Source organism: Meriones unguiculatus, chromosome 11, assembly GCF_030254825.1.
Source record: "Meriones unguiculatus strain TT.TT164.6M chromosome 11, Bangor_MerUng_6.1, whole genome shotgun sequence".
Lineage (NCBI taxonomy): Eukaryota > Metazoa > Chordata > Mammalia > Rodentia > Muridae > Meriones > Meriones unguiculatus.
The window spans coordinates 85,931,815-85,954,561 of NC_083359.1; the positions used below are offsets into that span (position 1 = coordinate 85,931,815).

Below are 22,747 nucleotides of genomic sequence, written 5' to 3' on the forward strand. Positions count from 1 at the left end.
CTCTGCGTCATCTGGCTTCTGAGAACAGGGACAGTGATTCTTTTAGCAGAAATAGATGTCTGAAATAGCTGTTAAACTCTTTGGGCATGGAAGCTGCCAGCACATTAAATGAACTTGAAATAGATCTGGGGTAGAAAAGAGATTGTGACTGTGCCTGGAGATGGAGTCGGTGCCCACACTGCTGTGTCTTCATAGAACGGCTACATGGAAAGACTGAGGCAGCTCACACGGCTGCTTCCCTCCAGTTAATGACATTTAGTAGAGAGGAACCGCTCATTCGGAGGCTTATCTGTGAAGTGGGAATTATGTGTGACTCCCTCATATGAGTAGAGCATATCTAGAAGTCTTTTATGAATCACCAGGTTAATGGCTACTGGTATCCCAGATCCCAGATCTTTGCAGCCTGTTCTGCAAAGTGATGGTACAAGCTCAAATTCAGAAACTCTCCCAGAGCCCATTACATACCATGTCCGGTCTTTGGCAAGTCTCCTCCCTTCTACTCCTTAAACACATCTGTCCGTCCTCTCCTCCCTGTGTCTACTGGTGCCACTCTGACTGGGACACTCCATGTAACTCTAACAGCTCTCATCCCACGATAACAGTGGCCTCCCAACTGAGAAAATTCAACATTTTTACCTCGCGAGAACGTATTCCCCAAATGAAAAGCAGAACTCAGGTTTTTTAAAACATAAAGCAAGACAGAACCAAAGGTCATGTTTACGGAAGTATTGAACAACCTCATGAAACTTTATTTATCGACAGCCTCGATAAATAAGTCAGACCGAACATGGCCAACCCTTCCCACTCCTGTGTCACAGCTGCACTAGCTGTCATTGTCTGGTTTCAGCCTTCTTGACCTAATCCAAAACATTGAGATTTTATTCTAAAGGGTTTGTAGGTTTCGATCTTCTGTTTTTAAGACTGAAGATCCACATGAAGTTAATTTTTACAGATATGAGGTCAGTTTTCTTTCATATGGACATCAATTCTACTCTTCTGTCTACTCAGGACAGAGTTGAACCTGAGGCAGCAAAGCAGTTAAGCCACAGGGCTATTATTTACTCTTTGCCTGAAGTCTTTGGTTTCAGGTATGAGCTAGTTCTGCACCACACAGGGTAGATCGGTCAGCTGGAAAGTATTCTAGTGATATGGGAACAAGACCATCTCTCCTGGGTTCACTGACCTGTATTGACTAACCCTCACTATTTGAAAGGCCTAAAAAGGAGCTAGGACTCTTCCCACGTTAGATGAAAACCTCAGAATTCTTCAGAGGAAACACGACTTTCACTGCTAACCGCTAATAAACTACTCGGACTGGCCGGAATCCCAGAGGAAAAGGGTGGCGTTTGCAAAGGGGCAAATCCAGAACCCTGGCGCGCCAGGCTCCAGCACAGCTCAGTCTTCCAGCACTCAGTCTTCCAGGAAGAACAGAGAGCGCTGCAGGGCAGAGGTCACGCTTCATAGTATCCAGCACCAGAGAGCCCAGGACTCGCTAAAAACAGTCTCCATTTCCTTCACAAAAGATCACACGTTGAAATCGTAATAGATCACAAACCCAGGAGATTTTATCTCTCCATTGCCCAGCTTCCTTGACTCCCAGTTGTAAAGCGTTGCCTCAACACCTTTGCCTGCCTGCTTTCTCTGACAGAGAAGGGTAACTGAGAGAGCAGGACGGAGTCTCCCGACACAGTGACGGCACACTTCACTAAAACAAGCAACAACACAAACAACTTAAATTGAGCCACTTTCAGAAAGTGCTGCACCCTGGGAGAAAGATGCAAGGAGAATATGTACTGATAAGGAAAATGGACTTTTCAAAATGGAAAACACAGCCAAAAAGGGCAGTCTCACAGCGTCTCCAGGTTGCAGCACCATGAGTTACAAGGCAGGATCAATTACTGGCGCTCAGAACAAACAGAAAAATCTCTTGCCTCTTCCCTAGTGCTACAAGAGGAAAGGAAGGCATTTTCCCCCAAATGTACCCAAAGTGTCATGAAAGACAGAAAAAATAAAATAAAAAGAGCACTCAGAATGTTTGAGACTGTCCTCCTGATGGCACAGGAGTCCTACCAACACTACTGGGCAGGTGTTGGTCCTGTGTGTGCTGAAGCCGTGGAGAGGAGTTGGGTACTTCAGGAAGCACCTTGGCTGGTGAACAACTCTTCCAGAAGAACGCTCTCCCACAGTGTACAACATCTACCTCTCGCAACTTCCACGGTTCTGCTCTTTTGGACAGTATAAACTAACTCAATTCTTGCTCCTTTTCTATCATGTTGTATTAAACAGTTAGATGACAAGTAGTCCCACTTTGGTGCACCCTACTTCAGTCTAGCTATCTTTTCTCCAAATAATTCTCGTATGACTGGTCACTAACCCTCAACATCTTGATCAACATCATCTACACTGAATAGCTCAGAACCTGGGAACTTGCCTGTGCGGGAAGGAGCATTGTCCCTTCTTGCTGGTGACATGTTTGATCTTCCATGTGAAAGCTGGGGTGAAACATCTTTGTCAAGCAGTGTCCTTTAGGAGCCTAAAAGACATCTCAGCTGAGGAAACAAAAAACAAATAGCTTGACCTTTTATGGCTAATCCAGACAGAAACCGCCTTAGGTTATGGTGGAGAGACAAATGGCATAAAATCTAATACTTACCTGTCAAGTTTAGAAACAGCTACTTCCTGTTCCTCATGCTTATGGTTTCAGAAAGGGACATGGGGACTGTAGCTATCTACAGCCTGTGTATACATTCACATAGGTATACTCTCTCTATTAATGCTTCCAAAAAAAGGAGTCAATGCACACACCATGTGGCAGGTACCCAAGAGCTGACCCAGGAAACACTCAGAAAAAGAAGTCAGTCTCCCCGGAGGACACCTGAAAACCCAGGGAGCCACTGATCTGAGTCCTAATGCTTCTCAACAAGAATAAAAAAAAAACAAGGATAAAGGATGGGTCAGTAGTGGATGGGACCACACCTTGACCAGGACCGCTTGGTTGTGCATGTCCTTGGCCCTCCGTTTAAGACAGACTTGGGGGAGGGCTTCCCTGGATCTCTTTGTCCCTCTTCCCAACTTGGCCCTATTAAGTAAATCTCCTTTTTCTTTCCATTATTGATTATTGATTTTAATTGGCTTACTTAGGGCTAATGACTAAACTAGGAGCGGACCACAGGCTATGACCCCCCAAGTTGGATAACATTACAGCACGGTACATGAAAAGGTAACAAAAGCATATAACAGTCAATATAGTAAGACAGATAGACACGATGGACAAGTAACACCAGAGGAGCTGAAGGAAGGAAGATTTTCCAGTGGAACTGGGAGCATCTGAGACACACCAATATGAGGAATGGCATCTCTGATGGCAAATAAGGAGAGCTTTGAAAAGACTGAAGAGTAACCGTGCCTCATCTATCTTTCTAACACGTCTCTCTGGGATGTCAGCCTGGCCCTGTTTCCTAAACTCTCAGCATCTATCCGTCTCTTCCATATCCCACAGGGGTACCAAGAAATAGCTCTGAACAGCCTACAGTTAGGAGTAGGCATTTAGACAAACATAAAGGAAAAGATTTTTAAACCCGGGTTCATGAGAGCTAGAAAAACGTCTAAGCCATGGAGAATGTTAGAAAGGATTCTTTAGGCATACAAAGTGGAAGATTGGCAAGGTGTAAGATCTGCCTTAGGGAAGTTTCAAGAGTTGAAAAGGTAGAAAAGACAGTTCTCAATCTTCAAGAGAGCAGTGATAAAATTAAATCCTTTTTTCTGTCTATCCATTAACCAAGACTTGACGGAGCACACTGCAGATGCTTTATTTAAAGTAAGACCTCAATTGGGGAAATATATGGACATTCATCATCAAAAGCTCTTCCCCTAAGTGAAATAAAACGATACTCAGTTGGAACATGACTTCATCAGGCACGAATAGGTGAGCACTCATGATGAGATGCTTAGCACAACCGCAGCCTCTCTGGACTCCCTCGGGCCATTTATTCATTTTTATTTGTAAAGATGAAACCTAGAGAAGTTTTAGGACTCCCTTGCTTGCCATGCATCCTCTCACGCAGCAACACCGAGAGCAACACACGCATCACTGCGCCAGATGGAGGCCCCTACGATGGGTCAGAGTGTAAATTTTAATTGACAGCATGAAGGTGCAGCCAGGAGTGCTGACATTTCAAGCAGTGAGCATCCTGCTTCTTAATACATGGGAATTCGGGGCAAAGTGAATCTCAACGGAAGGCCCCTCAGCAGATGCTCAGTAATTCTTTCCAATGTCAGAGACTCCGATATTAAGGACTTCTTTTGCTTCAATTTTTAAAAGGAATGATTGCTTCTAAGGGATTCATATTCATTTTGTTTAATGCCAAACGATGAATCAGTCTGTCCGAGACAAAATTTTATCCTGAGCCAGTAGCTCCCAGTTTAATCTGTTTTCTTCTAGAAGAAAGGCTTCTAAAACTCAGCCCACCCGTCATCCTGTTATCCAGGTCTTATGGAGTGGTAAACCTCTAAGGCTGCCTTTAAAAATGAATGAAAATGGCCGTATTTCTTCTGGCACACCTATGGAGATGATCTCTGCAAGAGCCCATCTCTTTAACCTGGGTGTCATTCAGGAGACCACGGGTGATTTATGTGTCAAACAGTTGGGTTTTCCATGATGAGTAGAGAGGTCCTAGTTGTCATGGGCATGAGAGATGACTATTATCAGATTCTCTGCCAGCCGCCATGACGGCCAGAGGCAGCAAAACATACTTCCTGCAATCATTGAGTCCTCTCAGAGCACACCAAGAACTTGGCTATTTTCCCCCAAACTGTTACTTCTGTGCCCCGGGACTGTCACATGATTGATGCTTTCCGTCACCGACTTACAGTGTGACAGGATGAACATGACACAAACTCCCCCACTGTGTACACACCCCAGCCTCTCCTTCAGTCCAGAGATGCAGGACCAACCTGGCTCTCCAGAGCCCAGCTCAGACTCCAAGACGTACCAATTATCACGGGCAAGTGGATTGAAACTGCTCTATCTCTGGGATCAGTTGTTCGAAAGGGCACATGGCCAGGGCACCTGTGTCCTTTCCCAAGGGAGTGACCACGTGTGTTCTTCTCTTCCTCTGCAGTGCTTTCCAGGGCCAGCTCTAACTGCAATCACACACACACACACACACACACACACACACACACACACACACATCTTCCAAAATAGTCATTTCACTTCCATGGCACTTATCAGAGAGCCCCTGCTTAATCTCCATACTCCTTTCCAAAAAGACTCTTGGGGTCAGAAGAGCTAGATTTAAGGTTTTTCTATCAGTCAAATGATCTGGGATGACCCCACCTACCCACCCCCACCACCAAAAAATTTTCACTCCAATTCTTTGAGTCTAAATCACTTAGTATAGAATGGGCACGGGGCTAGCACTCACGGGATTGCTGTAGGGGTCAAAAGAGACAGTGTTTGGGCTAGGGAGATGGCCCGCTGTTCAAGCACGAGGTTCAGACCCAGAGCCCAGATCCCCAGTGCCCACAGCGAGGCTGATGACATGTACCCAAAACTCCAGTGCAGGAGAGGCAGCAATGGGTGTCTCCCTGGAGTTCTCCTGCCGGGAGGTCAGTGAGCTCCAGGGTTAGTGAGAGACAGTCCTCCAAAAGTGAAAGCAGAGACGGAGCCTGCCGAATGGCTGGGCAGGTAAAAGCACTTGGTGCCAACCTCCCTCTGATCCCTGGAACCAGTGAACACTATAAAGAGAGAACGGACTACACACGATGTTCTTCTGACCTGCACATTCGTCACGGCATGAGTGCACCCACATACGTCATACAATGCTAGCAACAATAATTAATAAAAATACACCTTTAAAAAGACAGAGGGTAAACGTGGAAAACACCCAGCATCCACCTCTGGCCTCTATACACCCTCACACATTCAGGCACACACACAGACCCAACGTATGTGAAGTCAAGCTCTGTAAACGTTTTGAGTTCAACATGTATAGCACAGAAGAAACTGGCATGCTCTGATGTCAACTACATGACAGATGCAGAGGCTGCTTGGGGGTGGACACAGGTCTGTGGAGCAGCCACTGCAGCACGGAAGTGTGATTGTAGGACTCTGTGTATGTTTGTGTATTTGTGCATAATTGTGTAGTGTTTTTTCTATACTTGTCCATGTGTGTAATTGTATGCAATGTCTATTGTCTGTATGCATGCATGGGTGTATTTGTATGTGAGTTTATTTCTGTGTCCATGTTTATACATTTAAATGTGTCTTTAGGTATATGATATATATGCATGCCATTTTCATGCTCCTGTTTGTGTTTGTGCTTCTCTACATACATATTTGTGTGAGGATGTGTGCACATGCATTTGTTTGTGTGCCTATGCATGTATATTTGTGTTTGTGTGTGTGCTGATGCTTATATGCCTCCGTCTCTGTGTGTGTATGTATGGTTGTGTACTTGTATGGGACTTCCATGTTTTTCCATGTGTGTGTTGGTGTGCTTGTATGTGCATGTGCTATTGTGTATCCAAGTGTTTGTACATGTGTTCATGTGTGTGTGTGCTTATTATGTGGGTGCAGCTGTGTTTGTGTACTAGTGTGTCCTTTTATGGTGGTCTGCAGGTGTGTATTTGTGTGTGTGTCTGTGTTTGTGTTCATGTCTGTGTGGACACTTATGCTTTTGTGTGCATGCGTGTGTGTGTATTTGTGTGTATACATGTGTTTGTATATGTGCATGTGTTTCTGTGTGTGTGCATGTTGTACTCCCAACAATAATTCCTGTTATCAGAAAAGTCAGCATGTCGTCTAATGACTTAAAAGGTGACAGTCGTGTGATAGAGGTGTGAAGACCATATTCTTTGAATCTCAGACCCCCTTGGACAGGTACAGTGATCTGCTTGTCACTGTCTCAGATGAATACCTGTGCCTGCACCAAGCGGGGCCGCCCAGGACAGAGTCCACAGGTCATTTTAGGGGATCTAGGAAGAACAATTGGAATTTAAACTCATCCTTCTTATGCGTGTGTGTGAATCTGATGAAATCCAGAATCTTACCCCTAAATCAGATATTCCTAAGCCTCTTCCTTGTGGGCCGGCTCTGACCTGAAGGTACACTTGGCAAATTCAACTTCCTTTAATTGGTCGTTCCCACAACTCAGCTTTCAGTCCTGAGTAATGACACTTCTTTCCTCCCTCCACTGGTCATGTTTTCTCAGTTAATGTCCACCTCCCCGACCCCCTTTTTAAACAGAGCTTTTTACTTTTCCGTGCTCTTTTCTAATTCTCATTCAATTCCTCTCTCTCGTATAAACACAGATGACCTGTTTCTGCTCTCTTGAAGCTTAAGAGCGCCACTTCTCCATGTAAAGGGCTCTCCATCTCGGTCTCCGTCCACCGCTCTGTGTCTCCTTGTTCATCTCTTCCTGTCCTTCCCCTCTAGCAAATGCCTGGAGAGTCACACAGTGTGAGTCACCTAGACATTAGTAAGTTATTCTTAGTGGAGGCAGATGACATCACTAACCCACTGTCTGGAGGACATGTGCCCTTGATCAGCTCTCTCCACAGTAGAAACAAGTGGATAACCATAGTCTCCCCAGGTCCCCGCTCTGCTTCTAAGGATGATTTCAAGAACCTTCTCTTTATTTTCATTTTGTATTTAATCACTTGACAGCCTGATACCAGCCCCCTCCCCCTCTCCTCCCAGTCCCACCCTCATGTCCCTCTCTCCCACTCCTCTCTCTTCTTCTCAGTGAAGGAGGGAGTCTTGGGAGGTACCAACCCACCATGGCACCTCAGGTCATAGCTGGACTAAGCGCATCCTCTCCCACTGAGGTCAGACACGGCAGTGCATCTGGGGAAAAATGATCCAGTGGCAAGCAACAGAGTCAGAGACAGCCCCTACTCCCATTATTAGAGGACAAACATGATGACCACGTTGCACATCTGTTACATATGTATAGGAGGTCTAGGTCCGGTCCACACAAGCTCTTTGGTTGGTGGTTCAGTCTCTGTGAGCCCCCATGGGCCCAGGTTAGTTGACTTTGTAGGTCTTTTTTGTGGTATCCTTGACCCTTCCAGCTCCCTCAATTTTTCCTCTCCTTCTTCAAAACTCACCTGGCTTGGCTTATATTGCTTGGCTGTGGGTTTCTGCATCTGTCTCCATCAGCTGTTGGATGAAGTCTCTCAGAAGACAGTTATGCTAGTCTCCTGTCTACAAGCACAGCAGAGTATCATTGATAGTGCCAAGGGTTGGCTCTCTCCCATGGGGTGGGTCTTAAGTTGGGTAAGTCATTGGTTTGCCATTCCCTCAATCTCTGCTCCATCTTTATCCCTACATTTCTTGCAGGCAAGACAAATTTTGGGTGGAAGGTTTTATGGGCGAGTTAGTGTCCCCCTCTCACCACTGGAAGTACCACCTGGCTATAATAGGCGGCAGCTTCAGGTTCCCTTCCCCACTGTTAGGAATCTCAGCTAAGGTCAGAGACGTCCAGGGGTCTCCCCTGTACTGTAGATGTCGTCACCTATTTCTGCTCTCTCTCCAGGTCCTCCCCAGCCCCTTGCTCGCCCAGCTCCTTCCCTCTATCTACCTCAGATGTCTATTTTATTTTCTCTTTTGAGTGAGATTTAGGGATCCTCCCTTGGGTCCTCCTTGGCTTCTTGGGGTCCTTAGGTTAACTAGTATGTTTAGCCTGTACATTATGGTTAATGGCCATTTATAAGTCAGTAGATACCATGTGTGTCTCTCTGGGTCTGGTTTACCTCACTCAGGATGATCTTTCCTAGTTCTATCCATTTTCCTGCAAATTGCATGATGTCTACTTACTTCAAGGATCTTCTAAACTTGAAATACAGACAGAAGACTTATCTTGAACCAGAGGAAGTCAGCATTACCAATTCATGAGACTTTGATGCAGGCAAAGAAGAATCCTAAGAGGGCAGTGCTCAAAAGTAGATGTGACCGGAACATTTTAACCAAGAGCATCCTGGTTAAGGTCAGTTATTTTTTTATTGTGATCTGAAGAAATGTGTCGGGTGGCCTTCCAGCGCTTCATGATGCTGCCAGTCAGCGAATATATAGTAGGCGTGTTACGTCACCTCTAATCCTTTCAGCCATCATTAAGAGATGGACAATCACAGAGACTAACCCAGAAAAGGCACAGAGCTACTGCATGCAAAAGCCTGGGCTGGGACACATTTTTCTTTCCATCGCAGTGGGATGCCACGTGTGTCCCATATGTTCCAGCTTCCATTGCTCTCTTCTTGGACATGGGAAACATGAGCCTCAGATGGTAGCAAAGGAAAAGCCCAGCAGCAGCTAAGATGGCGGAGGGGATCCCCTCAGGAGGACCCTCTCTTTCACAGCCACTTTCGCACTAAGATGCTGGGAACACCATGACCGGTGCCTGTCCTCAGAGTTTCATGAACAGTTTATAACACACTGCCCTACCGTGGGGAGGAAGCAGCATTCAGTGTTTTCATACCTTTGCGGGGTACTTGCCTGCTCTATTACTTTGATCACCCAGTGCAGGAAATAGCATAGGGTATGTTAGGCACGGCCAGCTCTCTTTTGTCATGCCTAGACAATGTTCTGAATTTTTTATTGGGGCTGAGTGTGCCAACCTTGCCCTGTGACATTGAGTGAAGGTTGCTACATATCATCTGTCTTGCAACATCAGGTGTTGTTTTCTGCATGTGTTCCTTGTCTGCCTAGATTATAAGCAGGGTAGACACGGTCTGTGTGTTCATGACGACAGTGACATCTGCAGAGGCAATAATGAAGAAGTTAATTTTAGCTGCTTGCGATATATGCTGTGTCACTTGCAGAAACTAGGAATCTAGGGGAGTTCTACCGACAGCAGAGTCTCCTCCATATATGACTCCAGCATTCTAATAGATAAAATTGAAAGAACAAGATAAATGAGTGCCTTCCAAATGTTGGCTGCTTCTTCCGCCTTGAAAATTGAAAAGAATTCTCAATTCTATAAACATTTGCTTAATGCTCGCTACATCTGTTTTGCTCTATGAGAATGACAGATGTATCAAAACCTTCACTCTAGTTCACGACACGGACAACCCAGAAAAACAGCTCCAAAATTAATTGAGGGGGAAGTGAGGCAGCAGAAGCATGAGCAAAGTGTAATGGGCACAGAAAAGAAACTGGAATGATCTGGAATGGAGACCGGGAGGGGCCACAGGCAGACTGGCCCTGCCCAGATAAAAAGGGACTTCTGAACATGAAGAACGGCAAAGATTTCTACACTTTCATAATCAAAATTTTCAGTCACTGTCAGCATGGCTGCATGCATGCTTTGTACCAAACATCACTCAAGGTGCTCACTAGACATGGCTCTATTTAAACATTCAGCTACAATGTCAGGGCTAGATATTACTCTATCTATTTCATACATCAAGAAGGCAGGCTCCAGCTAAGTATGGTGGCACACACTTGATAATTTCTGCTCCCAGGAGACTGAGATAAGGAGATCCGATGTTCAAAGCCAACTTGGGCTACGTAGCAAGATCCTGTCTTGCCTGTGTTAGAAAAATAAAAAGAAATAAGGTTCTTTGAAGGAAAGGTGGCTTAGCTAGGTGCTGGGTTGTTTGAGGGATCTCATGTGACACCATATGGCCCCTCATCACTCTCCATCTTCACATCATTTCTGTGATATGCTCATGGCCATGGATGCCACATGTATCAAAGAACATTAAGTTTTAAATTAAATTTTGTTCTTTACTTACAACATATTTTCGTTGCATTCTAATAAAAGAATTAGCTCATCCCTGGTCAAAACATAATAATAAAAATAATTCATCAGTATTATTAAATTTTCCAGTATGTATGAACCTTTGCTATCTGACATGCTATTTCTAGTGTATCTAAGTATTAATGCCACAGTGCAAAGCCATTACTCTGACTGTTTTCTGCTTAGAGAGGTAAAGACGTTACCATAAATCCAGATTATAGATAATAAACTGATCTATCTTAAGTACTTTATGGGATTTGAGGGGATAAAGGACAATCTTTACTTTAAGCCCGTTTTACTTGTCAGATGTAACCTTTGCTTTGTCTCCAGATGCTTCACTGACACTTTTTTTTTTAAAGAAAGTCCCTAATCTGGTGCTACCCACACCAGGTTCTGCTGTGGGGAGGACTGTGAGGGTCCCGAAGCTCTCTGTGGCAAACGGAAAAATGGTCATCTCCACCGAGTAGCTGCCGGGCTGAGTTAAGGCACATTTCAATGCTTACCATGCCAGTACAGTCAAAGGTCAGCCTTCCAAATGAGTGTTGATTGGCAGGAAGAAAAGACATTCAGAAGAAAATGCTCTCTCCCTTTGACTCTCAGCTCAAGACCGAATCAGAATAAACAGCCAAGAGCCTCAAGAGTTCTGTAAGCTGTAAAAAGAAATAAGGAGAGGAAGCCATCTGAGGAAGCAGCCTTTCCCTCCTGTGCCTGTAGCCCTACAGGACTAAACAGACACAGGTTAACTATAGTCACAGACTAACCTGCTGGGAACCTGATTAGGGTTCGTCCATTTTATTTCAGATCATCCACCCTTCCTCTCTCCTGACAGCACTTTCTGCTTCAATCCTTCCACCATGCCTTACCTCATATTCGGCTGTTGACCCAGCTTCTGGTTTCCCATAGGAATTAGAAACCATCAGAAAAGCATCTTCCAGGACACTTACCAGGCCGCTCACGGCTCCATCTAAATGAGCAGGCTGAGCCCCCTGCTACAGTGTAAGGACTTCTGTGCTTCTAGCGGAAGCTAACCTATATGTTGTAGCATCGATCGGCTGGTACCTCATCAGTCGATCATCTCTTTCCTATGAGCAAACAAACATACTGTTTACCAGAGTTCAAAATCCATCCCTTAACTTCATTTCCACCTCTAGCTCCTCTCCTGTTTCTCTGCTCTCCAAATAATAATGACTGTTGGGATTTACCTCTATTTCAGTGTCTTCTCCTTTCCATCGTCTCTTGAGCTCACACTGCTCAGACTGTCCTTCCTGTCACACCTCAAAGCTGCTCTTGTCAACATCTTTAGTGCCATCCTTCCTTTCACTCATCCTCTCTTTCCCTCCACCTCCACATATACGAGTTACAAAGCTGATTCTCATACCTTATCTCACTTGATCTAGTGTCATTTATCCCTGAGGGTCATGGTTTGATTCTTAAGGTTGCTGGGGTTTTTTTTTTTTGTTTGTTTGTTTATTGTTTGTTTTTTGTTTTTTACTGAACCATAGATGCCAGGATTTGATCTCTAGGTCTCCAGCATTTGGGCTTCGTGATCTTCCTCTGTTCTCATGGATTTAAACACTGCATCTGTTCCAATAATGTTCTGACTTGTAGCTCAATTCTAGTAACTCATGTAGCCAACATCTTGATACATGTAACTGTCAGTGACTATCTACACCTGGACATGTAAAAGGTATTTCAGATTTATCTCACCAAAAATAATGAATTCTTAATTTGTGAGCCTCAAACTTGCTTGTCCTACGGGCAGTTCAATTCCAGTCAATGGTAGCTCCATTTTCTCAGCTGTTCAAGCTGAAACTCTAGAATAATTACTGGATTCTCATCTCCTTTTCTCCACAGGAGGTGATGCCTGCTTCTCTCTCCAATATTCAGACCATGGCCACATCTTGCTAGTTTCACTCCTACTGCCTTAGTCCCACCCACCACTCTCTCTTTCATACATGAGTATGAAGCTGCCTCACTCACCTATTTCCTTCCAACCTCATTCACAGTCCAATTACTGCTCAGACTGCTCTCCTGAAATGCAAGTCAAATGATGTCATTCCTCTGCTCCAAAGCCTTCATTCATCTCATGTCACAGAGTAAACTCTAATGCCTTTGCCATTAGTAATGGTAGCACATATCTTATGTACGACATAATCTTAGGGATTTTTCCCTATGTGATAGCCTGGCATGGGAAAAAAATGGCATATACTACTTTCATCCCTTTGTTCAAATTTTGCCATCTCTCCTCTCTCACATTTAACATCTGCTCTACTTTCAAGTCCTATCAACTGTATCTTCAAAATATCCCACAAATCTGACCACTTCTCACCACTATCACCTCATTCTGAGCTGCCATGGTCCTATCAATACCACTTGAATAGCATCCTTGCTGGTCTCTTGTTTGTACACACTCACATATCTCAGAGTAACCTTAACCAGATTTAAGTATCGAAATGTAAGTAATCATATCAGTTCTGCTTTTATCCCTTCAATAGCTTCTCATCTCAGAGAAAATTCTACGTCCTTTACTACTTATGAACAAGTAAAAGTGGATATGCCCATAAGAAGCATAAATTCGTAGGGGTAGTGGGATGAGAAACCGTAAGGAATTTGGCAATGTTGATATAACCACAATAAGCGTAATCAGAGAGGTAATAAGATGAGAAATCTTAAGTACTGAATCTGTGGTGATAAAAGGAGGCAGTTTACTATTTCAAGAAGTGTGGCCATGAACAGAAGTTAAAAAACAGGGTAGCTGATGACAGTGGCTTAGGGCTGACAAGAAATTCATTCACAAGATACAAAGCAGGTGAGCATTTTTCGTGAGAAGGATAAAGTGAGAAGTTGATGATAGAATATAGGGAGTTATTGTTCAACCTGAGGAAACAGAAGACCTTGAAAGCTTGGCTGAAACAGCTTTAGACAGGAGGCAGGGCATGCATTTGAATGAGCCAGAAAGGGAAAAAGAATTGATGGAATGTAGATAATTCGTAGAAGAGGAAGATGCCAAAGATAATGAATAGACGTAATTTTAAATTTTCTCTGATATTGATTGTATTCATTGAACAACACAATGTCTTTAGAATCCATAGCAAACTCTTAACAAGCATTATTACATTAAAACAGAATTCAATTCTGAACAGATTTTCCTTTATTGAATACATTTTTCAATATTATGACTGTGAAGTGTGTATTTTAATTTAGTATGGGTCTTCAGGACAGTAAGTTCTATAAATATTTCCAAAAGAATGATTTTCAAGACCGTAAGGGCCAGTGGATCCATTGTATTGAGAATTACAGAGCCATGTTTAAAATGTTAGGCTGAAAAATGAGGAACAAAATGATCAATATTTTCAGTTGCAAAACAGATACTTGAAGCATGCCCAAGTACTAAAGAACCTTTATAACAGTGTATAACCTATGTAACAGTCAGATGGGCATGCTGCAGACTCCATGCAGAAGGCTAAGTTATGGTGCTTTCCACCATTGTATATATTTCCATGCACTCTCAGTCATACATTATTGACCTATGCGCATAACCAGCCCATGTCACATAACCAACCCTCACAAAACTATAATATCTTTCCTGATGTTTCAAAGACAATAGGCTGGCCTCCTTTTGTTCCACTCTTGTTCATTTGCCATCTGTTTACTACTCAGTAGCCAGAGTGACCTTCAGAGGTTTCAGTAGGATCTGTCATTTCTCTGCCCCCAAACATACATGTTTTCCATGTCACTGGGAGGACAATCTAATGGAAGTTCAACAAACTAATCAATAACATAGGGAACCATAACCAGGTGCATGTTTTCTGCAGGTTGTTCTTCATCAGGTACATGATGTCCCAAATCCTCAGACGAAAGTCTTGGCAAGCTGGGTGGTGGTGGTGCACCTCTTTACTCCCTGGGAGGCAGAGGCAGGTGGATCTCTATGAGTTCGAGGCCAGCCTGATCTACAAAGCAAGTTCTAGGACTAGGACAGTCAAGGCTACATAGAGAGACCCTCTCTTGAAAAAAACTAAAAAAGGAGAGAAAGAAAGTCTTGGCAAATCATAGTGGTCATCCAGCCTTTTAAATATCAAAGCCTTTGAAGCTTTTGTTTATTCTCTCTGCATTTATGTTTAGTTGAGCAGTTATATCACCGGGGTCTGTGGATTATTTTTTCATTGTTTCTTTTGCTTACAGCCCAGCCTCCCTGGGTCTTGGAGCACTTCCACAAGGGTCACTACTACCTTCCCCAGGATTGAGCTTCTCCTGTAATCCTCATCTCTCCTGGAACCACCCTGCCTCTACTGCTCTGACTGCAATCATTTGTCAGGTTCCTACAGCCTTTAGGACAAAGCTCAAGCTCCCAGGAAAAAGTAACCCACAAGAAAGAGGCCACCTGGTGTGACCATGCTTGACTCGATCTCATGCTGACATCCTTGATCCCATCTCTGTCGCATCTGAAACTCATTTGTGTGGAGCAAGGTACAACTAATGCTCAAGCAAATGCTGTCTGCTTTACCGAGTTCATCCCTCCTTCCTTGACCAACCTCTAATTCTTCAGAGAAGAATCCAGAGTTTGATACGTACTGTAGGGGGCTTTTGGTTGAATCAACAGCGGGTACAGGCTTCCCCTTAACACCGCAGTTCATATTATAAAATGAACAACGGTTAAGCGATGTTTTTTAAGAAGATGGAAGCGACATCTAAAGTGTCAAAGCGAAAGGACATGGCCACAAGCTGAATCACCTATCCACCTCCGAAAGGGAAGTGCAGTGGACATGTTGCATGACCGGCCCTGATGGGACAGGACAGAGATTCCTCTTCATGTCTGTGCCAAGCTGTTGTCTATATGTGAATGATGCAGCCTGACAGTTTACTTAAAATTCTTCTTTAAAACTAAGTAAGCGTGAGTATCTACGCTTCTAGAAATAATCCTCTTGAGACTTCAACATTTCCTAATGTTTAATGAAAAGAAACAGAGTAATATTATTTTTGGCCATTCAGAAGGCACGAGAAGCTTCATAATGTAATGATCAGGACATAGACACTCAAAAAGAAAAAAAAATGTCTGCTGAGTGGTGCTTGGGTACTATATCACATATCACAGTTCTTCTGGAATAATAATTCTGTCCCATTTTCTTTTTTAAAAGATTTTATTTTTAAAGGAATGCAGTTTTGGATGGAATCTTCTTCCAAAGTCCTTAATGTAAAGATTCTGTACTATAACTCTTAAAGCCATACAAATAAAAATGCTAAGCTGTGGATATAAAAGTAGATGTATGAATATTTTTAATCGGTATTACCGAAAAAACAAAAATATAACAAAAACATATAATCAATGTGCCATTTTTATTTATCTGTTAAATACTGGAATATATTTCTACTTTAAACTTAAAACTATTGGTTCATGGAAGAAATACTTATTTTATGCATATGAATGTTTTATCTGTATGTATGTCTGGACACCGCTGTGTGTGCCTGGTACCCAAAGAGACCAGAAGAGAGTGTCAGATCCCGTGGAACTGGAATTATAGATGGTTGTGAGCTGAGAATCCATGTGGTGCTGAGAATCAAACCCAGGTCCTCCGGAAGAGCAGCAACTGCATGTAACTGCTGAGCCAGCCCCAAGATTTTTATTTCATTTCAAGTGTGTGTTTGTGTATCTATGCATAATTGCAGGTACCCCAGAAGCCCAAAAGATCTGAGGCCAAAAGAAGGCACCAGGTCCCCTAGAACTGGAATGATACAAAGTTGTGAGTGAGCTGGTGCTTAGAACAGCAAACGTGAAGGAATCTCATCATTTGGTCTGTTCTCAGAAATCCCTCCTCTTTTATATTCCCACTAGAGTCAATCCAAAAAGAGGTCCTGGCCTCTGGTGGTCTGAAGAGTCAAAGACAGCTACCTTCCCCGTGGCTTCTATCAATGGCAGTCATTACCTCCTCCTTAGCCGAGTGGTGGGTTTTATTTCGACTCACTCTGTTGGCGCTGTGCTATTATCCTGACTCTTTCATAGACTCAGCCAGCTTTTCCTTGAGCTATTCCAGAGGTGTAGGAAACGTGGGCCTCCCCACCTCACCTCCAGGCAGGGAGTCTCTGCAGCAGTGTTTTTTTCTGAGGAGAAGGAGGTCTCTAGGTGGGAAAATGTAAGCAGTTCAGGGCTTGAACGGAAACCTAGGAACCAAGTCTTTTACCTTGTGCAGGATGGTTTCCCTTGGTCCATGCTGGCCTGCAGTTGTGACAACAATAGAGAGGGGACTTATAAATGAAGATCACTCAGCACCTCTCCAGGAACCTGCTGTCACCACTGAGCTTACACTTTCATACCCCGAAGCACAACCTGGGCTCTTTGCCACCCAGGAACCCTGGCATTAATTCTTCCTCAAAGCACCCTTCTGGCTTCCTCTCCAGAGGTTCTCAGCCTTCCTAACTTAATACAGTTCCTCAGGTTGTGACGACTGACCCCCAACCATAAAAATATTTTTGTTGCTACTTTATAACTGTAATTTTGCTGCTGTTATGAATCATAATGTAAATATCTGATATGCAATATATCTGATATATGGCCCCTGTTGACCCCCAAGTTGAGAACCACCACCTTATGCTTTGAGACAGAAGACATCCCATAGCCAAGTGATTGCAGCTGAACCATCAACTCTGTCTGTGGCATGGGAATCTCCTACAAGGTCATTAGAAAGGCAGGACTGGAGGCCTACCCCAGAAACACCAGTGGGACCCTGAATTTTAGTTATATCCCAAGTCATTTGTTTGCGACTAAAGTTTGACCGGGTACTCATGTAGAGAGTCATAGGAAAAAATGCTACAGGGGGAGGGTTCCTAATGTATTAGAGGGGTCTCGAGGAAATCTCCCACCAAAAGGTGACATCTAAGTAGAAGACTTAATGAGCAAAGACCAGTTTTCTGCAACTGCAACAGGACCAAATGAACACAACAGAATCTGCTGTCCACCCCTGAGCTTCTCCATTTGCCCTCCACCCTCTCTTTGCCCTCTGGAGCCACACCCATGCCCTGGCTCTTGGCTCAGGGTCTGGTACTCTCAGGCATGCCCTGCGTGCCAGGGACAGCAGGAAACCCCCTCTGGCTTATGAGTTCCAGCCTTCATTCTTAGAATGGCTTCCACCGCCTTCACCAAACCCCACACACACCCCAGCGGAAAGCAAGGAAGTCTCTTGGAAGGATTTATCTACAGGTGTGAATGGAATGGAGGGATGACTGATGGCTTGATGGCTTGTATGCTGAACTCTGACTTTTAGGCACTAAATATAGACGGTGCATATGCCGAAGAGCTAAATATAGCCGTGTTGGTATGGAGGGGTGAGGGAAACTGTCCCGGGACAGCCTGGATGGAGGCTGAATGATGCCCCCACAGCTGCCACAACTGTAGGTTAATTTCTCTCCCCTGCTGGGGAAGCAGTGCACTTCAGTTTCATCCAGGGAAGATTTGTTTGCCAGAGAATTTGTTGGGAGCCATTTGTTGTTGATGTTGTTGTTTATAAAACACGCAAGCAAAGCAGCTCAGGACGCCTCCGTCTGCCTTCAGCAGGTTGATCTTCTCCACTGGGTTACAGCTCAGTGCTGTCCTCATTGGGGTGACTTCAGATCTCCTGGTGAGCTGTTTCTGATTCCATCCCACACTGCCCCAGATCCTTCTTGTTTTGTTAGACAAGAAGGCTCTAATTGCTGAGGCTGAAGGTCGGGATGAGAATAGATGGCTAGGGCTGCCAAACTGTACGTCCCGAAGCATCCATTTTCGTTAAAGATCCTCTGCGACCAAACCTACTCTGGGAAAGTCATCTTTGCTCAGGTTAGAGCCAAAAGAGGGAGAAAGGAGAGCCCTTGGCCCCTTGCTTCTCACTCCCCACAGCACTAGGGCAGCAATCAGACTCTCTTGGAAGAAGGCAGCTGATACTGGGTGGCACCGTTTCAGAATATGAAATGCCTTTCTGCCCTGTATACCTCTTCTGCTGCCCCAAAGAAGCCGCTGAGGACAGGGAAGGCATGATAAGCAGCCATTTGTCATTTTCCCTTCATTAGCAAGAAACCTGTTTCTCTCCTGGGGTGAGACAGAGATAGTTCATCTGCATTTTGATTGCTGCCTCTGGATGATGATAACCAAAAATAGGCTCTGCGCTCCCTCCATGATCAGTTTCCATTAATTAGACTTAATTATGTGACCCAAGCAAGGGAAAGAACTGTCTTTGCCTGTCCGCGCATAAATCATAAACTTACTTATATTACTGTGTTTTCCCTTACTTCTCCCTGGTTTTCCCCTAGTCCCATCACACCACCCAGTGTTGCAAGCCAAGAGCCCATCTGCCTGTCCACCTCCTCTTCCTCTCCCTCCTCCTCCTTCTCTTCCTCATCTTCCTCTAATCCTTCCTCTTCCTCCACCTTCTTCTTCTCTGCCTTCTCCTCTTCCTCCTCCCTTCCAGACCTCCCACTGGTAACTTTGAGAAACTAGCTGGTCTTTTCTCAAAACAAGAAAGAAAAGCAAGAATTTGGCTCACTGATTGTTTGAATGTCATCAGGCCCATTGGTCTATAAGCCACTCATTGTGGCTGTGGCTTGGTTTTTAAAGCTAGGAGAAAACTTTCTCCAGGGTCTTAATTGGTCTAATCCCCAGCATCCCTTATAGTCATAATTATTGTCACAGCGGTATGCAAAATCACAACAATTCTCTGCTACTCTGTGACAGAGACTGACGACATTAATATAAACACTCAGGGGGTGGAGACAATATGTTGGTGTGAGTACGGCTTAGGATCTTCATGATCGAGACTGGATATGTTAGACGCATTAGCATAAGCATGGCTCAGGGATGCTCAGAGGAAAAAGCTTTGCTATTTTGTGACCCATTGGCTTAGCACTGAATCATCTGACTGGAGTCTAACTGCCCTTGAATGTCCTCCAAGACATATAGCGTAATCTCTCTGGAGGCTGCAATGCTTACAGAGAAGTGAGCAGACGGCAGCGTCTCTCTAAGCAGCCAGTCCGCAAAGCCCAACTTATAGCACTATCCATGGCTCCTGGGGTAAGGATGGTGGTCCTGCTCCTGCCCATCCCAAATGCTCCATACAGGATTTCACAAATACGGATTCCCCTTGCGCACACAGTCAGCAGGCTTTTCACTGTAACAACATCCCCGTCGCCACGGCCAAAGGCGTTTTGTCTTCTGGCTCATGAGGGCCTATTCAGTGACAGAGTGGGCACTGGCCAAGGAGCTTTTCTGGGACTGGTTGTTACAGGCTGTACACCGTGACTGCTCTGATTTACCTCTTAATTTTACAACCAGGCAGTGTTGGAGCACTTCCTTAATCCCTGCCCTCAGGAAGGAGAGTTTGAGGCCAGCATAGTTCCAGGACACACTACAGGGCAGAGTGGGATGTTCATCTTTAATCCCAGAGGTAGGCAGATCTCTGTGAGATGGAGGCCAGCTTGGTCTACAAAGTAAATTCCAGGGCAGCCAGGGCTCAGAGAAACCCTGTCTCAAAAAAAAAAAATTTTTTTTTTTGATTGATGGCAAAGCAAATGGCTTTTGTCTATAAAATGCCTATTTTATCTGGTACGGATCTAATTTCATCTTGTGAAAATAAAAACACAGTCTCAAACATTGTATTTTATTCCACTATAGAGTTGTGTGTGTGTTCTTCATAATTCTTCTTTGAACTCATTTGGGGTCCTATCATTTTCTAATTATTTAATGGGTTATGTAAAAATCTCTGTCACTGTAGTCATGATATGTTTGTACCTGAGTTGTGATTTTATCTTGTTAAAGATTGTGTTTTAGCACAAACTTTCCACTTACTACTGGCAGCGGTTATATTACATCGATGGTTATTTGCAATGACTACTTCGGTTCCATTTTCTTAAAAGAAAGTGCCAGAAAAAAAGATAAGAGGTAATTTCCCGGATGAGGCAGTGAGTGGCAAAGTCAAGCCACTTGCCCAATACCAAGCAAGCCTGGGCCATGCAAATTGCTGTAGCCAAGGCTGTGATTTTTTTTTTTAAGAGGCTTTTTCTGTCATCTTATAAAGTGAACAGCTATACTGATTTGGGTAAACGCTGAGGTGTACGGATAACCTTTGCCCTACTGAAAACGCCATCAGATTTGCGGACACCGAAGGAAATCATCTACACCTTGTTCCTCTAAAACGAAAAGTGGCTACAGGAAAAAGAGGCAATAGGTGTGCGAATTTACAGAAAATAAGACAAACGCACAGCTTTGCATTTCCCTCAAGGCTCTCAGGTACCTGCTGTTCAACTACGGCTTTATTATTCCGGCCTTGTCCTATTTCTTGTCATGCTCTAAGCCCTAGAGGGCAGCAGCGCGCCCTGAAGGACCTAGCCCAGTTCCTCCTGCAGAACGCACCCAGTGAGGCCTCAGCGGTCTCCCACACGGTACATCCCACCCATTTTCGCAAGCGAAGCCAGCAAGGCACCCCCTACCCCCCCATCCCCATGCCTGAGCATTGCGGGATTAGGGCTTCGGGCTCCATCACTGTCTCGGTGGGGCCTGTTGCAGGCTCCCCCAGAGCCCTGCGGCGTTGCAGCGCTGCGGCTCCGTGTGCGCCATGCCTCCACCCCCGCAGCTCTGCGCAGCCTCTGCGCCGCAGCCCGCGGTTTACATAAGTCTGGCACACACAGCGGTGAGCTCACCTTCTCCCGGAGCAGAATGCAGACTCCCTGAGAGACAGGAGAAGCCGAACCGCTGCTGGATCGCTCCCCCCCCCCCCCCCCCACACACACACACACCCTCGGGAACTGTCAAGTGGTCATATCCTGAAATGGCGAAACCGGAGCAGGAAATACCCGGTGACAGGCCAGAGAACATCTCACCATGGACAGCGAACTCTTCTTCCTAAGAAAACAGCCACACTTGGCATGGCGGTGTGTTCTTTGACCTCTGCTAATGCAACTTCCTCTAGCCCGCAGCGACTGGCAGGGTTAAAGCCAGCCAAGGGCATCAAACCCAGTTTGCCAAGAAAAATGAAGGACAAACTGGTTTGTGCTGGGTCCTCTTAATTACATCACTTCACTTTCTGACTGACCTTGTAGGTAAATTTCTCTACCCTTTTCCCCCGGCTTTTCTAGAATGTTCAGTGGAAACATGCAGAGTTTTCCCTGGGGCAATAGGACAGTCCCAATTTCACGCTGACAAAAATAAGTGGCACCATCTATTTCCTCTCATCTCCAGCCATTTCTCCCACTCCTAGGAGACTTGGAATCTCACCCCAAGAAGCCCAGGCCAGAAGGTCCTCTGCCTTTCATCTCCATTCTTGCCCTACAGCACGAAGAACATAGAGCAAACTGCAGGTGTGTGACCGATCCCCTCCGAGGAGGAGAAAGAAACTCAGTCTAATCATTACCAACATGCCCAGGCAGGGAGTACCCTAAAAATGCTGTTTCCAGGCCGGTGAAATTGCTCAGCAGTAAACTTGCCTGACAACCTGAGTGCTATTCCCGGGGCCCACATGGGGAGAACTGACTCCCATGAGTTGTTCTCTGACTCTACATCTATGCTGTGAGACACACACACACACACACACACACACACACACACACACGCACGCACTGGTTAAAATTTTTAAATGACGTGTTTCACTGCTAAATACCAGCACTGCTATTTGCTATTCTCAGGCTATCTTTTCCAGCAAGGTCAAATGGGGAGAACTTGGACCTTGTACAGAAAATCAGGGCTGTCCAGTTTACCCTGGATTAAGGAGAGGACATGGGACCTTCAGCCTGTAATGTCATGGGCAAACTGGGACAAGCTGGGTACCCAAGACAGGATAGGATGCTAAAGAGAGTCCCCCACCCCCACCCCTAGAAACTTGAACTCTGGATTGAAAAGACTTTTTTTTTCTTTCCCAAAATACGAGAGTATTTTCTCTCTGAGGAATTACTGTAAGACAGAAGACAGTGCTCTGTGAGCGTTTTAGAAAGTTGACAGCAGAACTTGAAGAGGGCTGTAAACAGGGCCAGATTCTAGAAGTAGGTGTCAA

The 22,747-nt window shown here is 44.8% G+C and overlaps 1 long non-coding RNA gene across 1 annotated transcript; it reads right to left on the bottom strand.

Moving 5' to 3' along the window:
- Positions 1–7,707: 7,707 nt before the first annotated feature.
- Positions 7,708–21,472, bottom strand: LOC132646388 (uncharacterized). The gene is made up of 4 exons (XR_009584623.1): positions 21,402–21,472; positions 11,687–11,824; positions 11,246–11,392; positions 7,708–9,758 (listed from the first exon to the last, which is right to left on the bottom strand). It is a non-coding gene; the product is annotated as an uncharacterized LOC132646388 (long non-coding RNA).
- Between the last annotated feature and the right edge of the window lie 1,275 nt (positions 21,473–22,747).